The sequence below is a fragment of the Mirounga leonina genome, unplaced genomic scaffold, assembly GCF_011800145.1.
Source record: "Mirounga leonina isolate KUSES-001 unplaced genomic scaffold, KU_Mleo_1.0 Mir_127, whole genome shotgun sequence".
Taxonomy (NCBI): domain Eukaryota; kingdom Metazoa; phylum Chordata; class Mammalia; order Carnivora; family Phocidae; genus Mirounga; species Mirounga leonina.
The window spans coordinates 13,084,984-13,091,683 of NW_023270316.1; the positions used below are offsets into that span (position 1 = coordinate 13,084,984).

The 6,700-nt window shown below is 43.0% G+C and overlaps 1 long non-coding RNA gene across 1 annotated transcript in view; it reads left to right on the top strand.

Annotated features, from left to right (window-relative positions):
• Window positions 1–6,190, top strand: part of LOC118009282 — an 11,988-nt gene extending 5,798 nt beyond the window's left edge. The window contains exon 3 of the long non-coding RNA XR_004678868.1: window positions 5,460–6,190. This is a non-coding gene — a long non-coding RNA (uncharacterized LOC118009282). The remainder of the gene's footprint in view (window positions 1–5,459) is intronic.
• The last annotated feature ends 510 nt before the right edge of the window (window positions 6,191–6,700 follow it).

The following is a 6,700-nucleotide window of genomic DNA, read 5'->3' on the forward strand; positions in this document are numbered from 1 at the left end:
AGGAAGGAAGGAAGGAAGGAAGGAAGGAAGGAAGGAAGGAAGGAAGGAAGAAAGGAAAAAAACAGGTTTTGGCTGTTTTAAAAATTGTTTTAAAACAATTGTACGGGGGCGCCTGGGTGGCTCAGTGGTTAAGCATAGGATTCTTGATTTTGGCTCAGGTCATGATCTCAGGGTCATGAGATCGAGCCCTGAGTTGGGCTCCATTCTGGGCGTGGAGCCGGCTTAAGGTTCCCTCTCTCCCTCTCCCTCTCCCTCTGTCCCTCTGCTCACCCCTGTCTAAAAACAAACAATTGTATATGTTTAGGTCAATTGGAAAAAGTTTAATGTAGAAAGATACAGATCATGTACTCATTAAAATGGATTATAAGACACTCTTACAGTATAAGGCCATTTTTAGATCTAGAAGACCACGCTAAGGGTCTCTGAATGGTGGAAATGTAAAAATTTTAGTTATTTTTACATGTCTGTTTTTTTCAATGCACAGATATTCTTTCTACATGAATAAAACATTATTTTAAAAATGATTCCAGTAATATCATTTTTATTGTGATAAAATACACATAAAGTTTACAGTTTTCATCATTTTTAAGTGTATACTTCTGTGGCATGAAGCACATTCACGTGATTGTATAACCATCACCACTATCCATCTCCAGAACTCTTTTCATCTTTCCAAACTGAAACTCCATACCCATTAAACACTAACTCCTCCTTTGCCCCTGTCCCCAGCCCCTGGCAACCACAATTCTCTTTCCTGTCTCTAGGTACCTCATATAAATGGAATCATAGAGTATTTGTCCTTTTGTGACTCGCTTATTTCACTGAGCACAACGTCTTCAAGGTTTCTCCTTATTGTAGCATGTGTCAGAATTTCCTTCCTTTTTATGGCTGAATTATATTCCACTGTATGTACACACCGCATTTTATTTATCCACTCATCCATCAGTAGACACTTGGATTGTTTCCACTCTTTGGCTGTTGATTCTATTACTGATCGTCTTTTTACCTGAGGTAATGGATGCCTTTGACTGAAAAGGGGAGTGTCACCCACACTGAGTCGGGGGAAGGAAAACGGGAAAAAGAGAAAGGACAAGCCACAAACTGTTTGTATTCAGAATTTGTAAAAATTCCTACGAATCTGTAAGGAAAAGATGCACAGTAGAAAACAGGCAAAAACTTGAGCAGACACTTCACAACAGAGAAAATCCAAATGACCAATAAATGAAACAGTGCTCCAGGAAAGAATGTCCTGGAGATGCAAGTTTCAGCTACAATGAGATACAATTATGCACCCACCAGAATGGCTAAAGTCTGTCTTTTAGCAAAAAAGAGCAACAAGAACTCATCCCACAGCTGATGGGAATGAAAAGTGGTACAACCCTTTGGAAAATAGTTGACCATTCTTTTGTAAAGTCAAAAATAAACATACCCCAGGACCCAGCAGTTTCTTCCCTGGATATATTCTCTAGAAAAACACATACACATGTGCACCAGGGTATAAGTGTTCACAACAGCATTGTTCATAACAGCCCCAAACTAGAAAAACCCCCAAAAGCCAACTGCAATGAAATGGGCAAATAAATTGTGACATATTCATTTGATGGAATACAGGGCCATAGCCACCCATGTTATGGATGAAACCCACGAACATGATGTTTAGTGAAAAAAGCCAAGTTCAAAAGATTCCATATGATGGCTTCCAATGTGTCAAGTTTAAATTAGGCAAGAAATACACTATATTTTTAGGGAAGCACGTAGAGATGGTAAATATATCACACAAAGCAAGAATTGACTGGCACAGGGTCAACATGGAGGGTTCTGGGTGGGTAGGAGTGTGTGGGGCAAGAGATTTCTGGAGTGAGGGTACCGTCCTATCTTCTGACTTCGGTGGTGGCTACTTCAGAGTTAAAAAAAAATTATTTCCAAATTATTACAAATTTACAGGAAGATGCAAAAAGAGTACAGAAGGTCCTGAAGACTCTTTACCAAGTTTCTTCTAATAGTTATGACTTAAATAATTATAGCACAAATTGATGTTGGCACAATGTATGTATATAGTTCTGCAGCATTTTATCACATAGTTTCCAGTATCCACCTCCGCCAACACCATCCAGAACTGATCTGTCACCACAAAGATCTCCCTTGTTCTGTCTCTTCCTAGTCACCACCCACATCCTGTCCCCCCCATCAGTCCCCGGCAACCACGAATCTATTTTCCTCCTCTACAATGTCATCATTTTGAGAGCGTTACATAGATGGAATTGTACAATATATGATTTTTTTGAGATTGGCTTTTTTCAATCAGCATAATGCTCTTGGGATCCACCCACATTGGTGTTCTTATTAGTGGTTTGTTCCTTTTTGTTGCTCAGTAGTATTTCACTTTATGGCTCTATCACTGCTTGGTCAGTCAGTCACCTGCTCAAGGACATCTTGGTTGTGTCCAATTTTTCGCCATTGCGGAGAAGGCTGCCATATACATTTGTGTACAGGCTTTTGTGAGGACATGTTTTCCCCTTCTCTGAGATAATGCTCAGAAGTGCAATCGCTGGCTTGTATGCTGATTGCGTGTTTGGTTTTATAAGGAACTACCAAAGTGTTTTCCAAAGTGGCTGTGCCATTTTACATGCCCACAGCAACGTGGGCATCCAGTTTCTCTGCATCTTTGCCAGCATTTGGTATTGCCGTTATTTTGAATTCGAGCTGTTTTTGATGGGGCGTGTAGTGATAGGTCATGGTCCTAGTCTGCATTCCCTCAGTGGCTGGTGATGTTGAACATCACTGAAGCAGGGCAGCGTTCTTTCTTCTGACTTGGGTCGTGGTTACTTTAGAATGGCATATATCCTGGACACACAGCTCTGTGATGGCTTCCTATTTCACAAAGTAATAATTAAGAAGAAAGGAAGAGCATGGAATTTAATATTTTGAGGGATCAGTCCCCTACATCCATTTTTAAAATAGGGCAACCACGAATCAGGCATGGAAGCAGCCTGGCTAGTGGCACATAGGTTAGGGAGTCAGGAGTGCTTGGGTGTGAACACGGTGCTATTTTCACTCGGCTATCGCACCTTCTGCGTGAAATAGGCTCCCCAAAAAACAAACCTCTTTCCAAAGGGGACTGACTTGGAGTAGTTCAAACACAGAAACAAACCATCCGTGACGCATAGGCATGGCATAGGAGTTTCATGTGCCGCAAAGGGGATTGTTCATATCAGAATAATTTGAGCAAAAATGAAAAACCCGGCTGCTCGTTTCTGGGAAGTTGGGAAGGTCTTTGAAGAAGCGGCAATGTAAGAGTCCTTTAAAAGGCTCTCCCAGGGGCGCCTGGATGGCTCAGTTGGTTGGGCGTCTGCCTTTGGCTCGAGTCGTGATCCCGGGAGTCCTGAGATTGAGCCCCGCGTCGGGCTCCCTGCTCAGCGGCGAGTCTGCTTCTCCCTCTTCCTCTGCCCCTCCCCCACTCGTGCTCTCGCTCTATCTCAAATAAATAAATAAAATCTATAAATAAATAAATAAATAAATAAATGGCTATTCCAGGTGCAACAGAAGGGAGGGATGGGGCAGGAAGGTGTTACTTGTCATTATAAGCACTTCAGTACTATGTCTTACTTCGTTTAGAAAAGAAAAAGACAGAAAAGAAAGAAAACATTTGGCCTAGTATCCCATACTTCTTTTCTTTTTTTTTTTTTTAAGATTTTATTTATTTATCTGAGAGAGAGAGAATGAGAGAGAGCACATGAGAGGGAGGAGGGTCAGAAGGAGAAGCAGGCTCCCCGCCGAGCAGGGAGCCCGATGCGGGACTCGATCCCGGGACTCCAGGATCATGACCTGAGCTGAAGGCAGTCGCTTAACCGACTGAGCCACCCAGGCGCCCTCCCATACTTATTTTCTAGAGCTGCCATCAGCTGCCATCCCAGAGTACCACTGGCCGTACAGACTGGGTGGGTCAAACGACAGAAACGTATTGTCTCAGAGTTCCGGAAGCTAGAAATCCAAGATCAAAAAAAGTAAAATTCCTATTTGTTAGAAAGCTGATGGAGCAAAAGAAAAGGAAAGAAAGGTTTCTGGAGTTAGTTTCTTAGTTGTCAGGAAATTCAGACATTCAGGTATGTTAGCTCTTCATCCCGGTTTCTTGGAATTTGCAGAGTGTACTGCAAATGGTCGTTCTTGCTCTTGCACGTTATAACATCTTTCTCTCAACCTCTTCACCTGCCTACTAGCTTGGACGTAGATGCTATTTATTGAAACAAAACAGCACTGTTATAAGCACTTTACGTGTGCTAACCCTTTGAACTAAAAAAAACCTCAATGAAATAGGAGCCAACATTCCCATTTTACAGAGGAGGAGACAAGGCGTAAAGAAGGTGACTTACTCCTTGTTTCGGAGCTAATTACCTGCAAGCTAAGCTGTGAACACAGGTGGTCTCTTTCCAGAGCCTCTGTTCCCAGGCACTCAGCTGCAGTATTTCTTAGAAAATTAATACCACAGCAGTTATAACAAGGTTTCACCGAAACGTCAGCAAGTTACTTTTTGCAGCTTCTTGGCATATGGTATGAATCTTTTTTTCCAGCTTTATTGAGATATAATTGGCATATGATGCTGTTTAAGCTTAAGGTGTGCAGTGTGATTTGATATACATATATATTGTGAAGTGATTCCCACAGTAAGGTTAGTTAACACGTCCGTCAGTTCACATAGTTCCCATTTTATTTCTTGTGGTAAAAACATTTAAGCTCTGCTCTTGGCAACCTTCAAGTATGCAGTTCGGTATCGTTCACTGTGGTCACCATGCTGTACATTACATCCCTAGAACTTACTCATCTAGTAACTGGAAGTTCGTATCCTTTGACCAACGTCTCCCCATTTCTTCTACCCCCGTACCCCTGGCACCAACAATGAACTTTCTGTTTCTGTGAATTCAATTGTTAAAAATTCCACATGTAAGTGAGATCGTGCAGTATTTGTCTTTCTTGTATGAGTGTTGTTTATCCTTTCTTCCCCTTTTAATATCCCTGTTCTTCCTTTGACTTATTAGTTTGCGAGACAGACATAGTTGGGAACCACAGAGTTAAAAATTACAATGTTGGTCTAGAAATTGTGTAAACCAGTGACGTTAGCCAGTTGTTGGCATTTTTCTGTTGCTAGATTGATGCATGGCCCAAAAGATAAAATTTCCTTGACTAGATACACAATTTTCTTAAAATTTTTTTTAAAGATTTTATTTATTTGAGAGAGAGAGAGAGAGAGAGCGCGAGAGCGAGCATGAATTGGGGGCAGAGGCGGAGGGAGAGGGAGAAGCAGGCTGCCCGCTGAGTAAGGAGCCCGATGCGGGGCTCGATCCCAGGACCCTGAGATCATGACCTGAGCCGAAGGCAGCCGCTTAACCGACTGAGGCACCCAAGCCCCTGTCTTTTTAAAAAATTTTTTAAATTTTTAAAATTTATTTTTATTTTGTTTTAAGTAGGCTCCACACCCAGCTTGGAACCCAATGCAGGGCTTGAACTCACAGCCGTGAGATCAAGACCTGAGCTGAGATCAAGAGTCGGAGGCTTAACTGACTGAGCCACCCAGACGCCCCAAGAATACACAATTTTCAACAATGCTGTAGTATTTCACTTGATCTGAGGCCAGGCCAGCTCTGGAGACACACAGTAACGTGAGCACAGAGTCGTCAATATGATTTGCTTCAATCGTTGAATTCTGACATAATCCTGAATTTTGAAAAAAAATTGCTGCCTCCAGTTTTATCTTTGGAAAGTGAGATTTTTTTTTGCAGGTCATGGCCAGACTTTGGTAGTGTTGAGTCAAGATGTATTGAAAGTTAAACCGAGAACGCCTTCTGGAGATGGAGACTGTAAGGTCTGGGACTCGATCCTTCCCCACTTACAAGCCAGTAAGCGAGCTTATTGCTGTTTCGAGAGTGCTGACAGTACACACAGAGTGCTGGGGCTGAGATGGAACACTTTCTATTCGTGGCAGAGCAAGCAGCTCGAGCATTAGCACATTTGCTTCGGTTCTCCTTGCCTGTAAGTCCTGGGGTCAGTGTGGTATGGCCCAGATGAACGCTCTCCATGCAGTGGGTTTCAGATGCACCTGAGAAACACAGAGCTTGGGGGACTCACCACTTTTATTATTTTTTTAAAGATTTTATTTATTTATTTGAGAGAGAGAGTGTGCGAGCGGGCAGGGGCAGGAGCATAAGGAGAAGGAGGGGGAGAACCTCAAGCAGACTTCCCGCTGAGTGCGGAGCGGGACCCGGTGCTCGATCCCACGACCCTGAGATCATGACCTGACCCAGAATCAAGAGTTGGATGCTTAACCAACTGAGCCACTCAGGCACCCACCCCTCCCCCCTTTAAAATATTTTATTTATGAACCTGCCCCTTTTAGAGCAAGCAGCAAGCAAGCCTGCTCCTTGTCCCCAGGGAGACATGACCTCATCTCTCAGGGTTACTAGCTGAATAGACAATTCTGCCCCAGAGGAAGATCAGACAGTGGGGAAAAAACTTTCGGTAAACGCTGGACGTGTGCAAAGCAACTGTTCGTGGAGACTGGAAAAGCCAGGAGGAAACCCCTCTGGCAATCTGGGTGAATGGGAGGTGGCATTATGTAGCGTGCCGCAATTTGCAAAACTGTTGTCTGTAATAACTTGGAAGACGGGACATGCTGCTAATAAACTTTTGGATTTGGCTGAAGAAATCA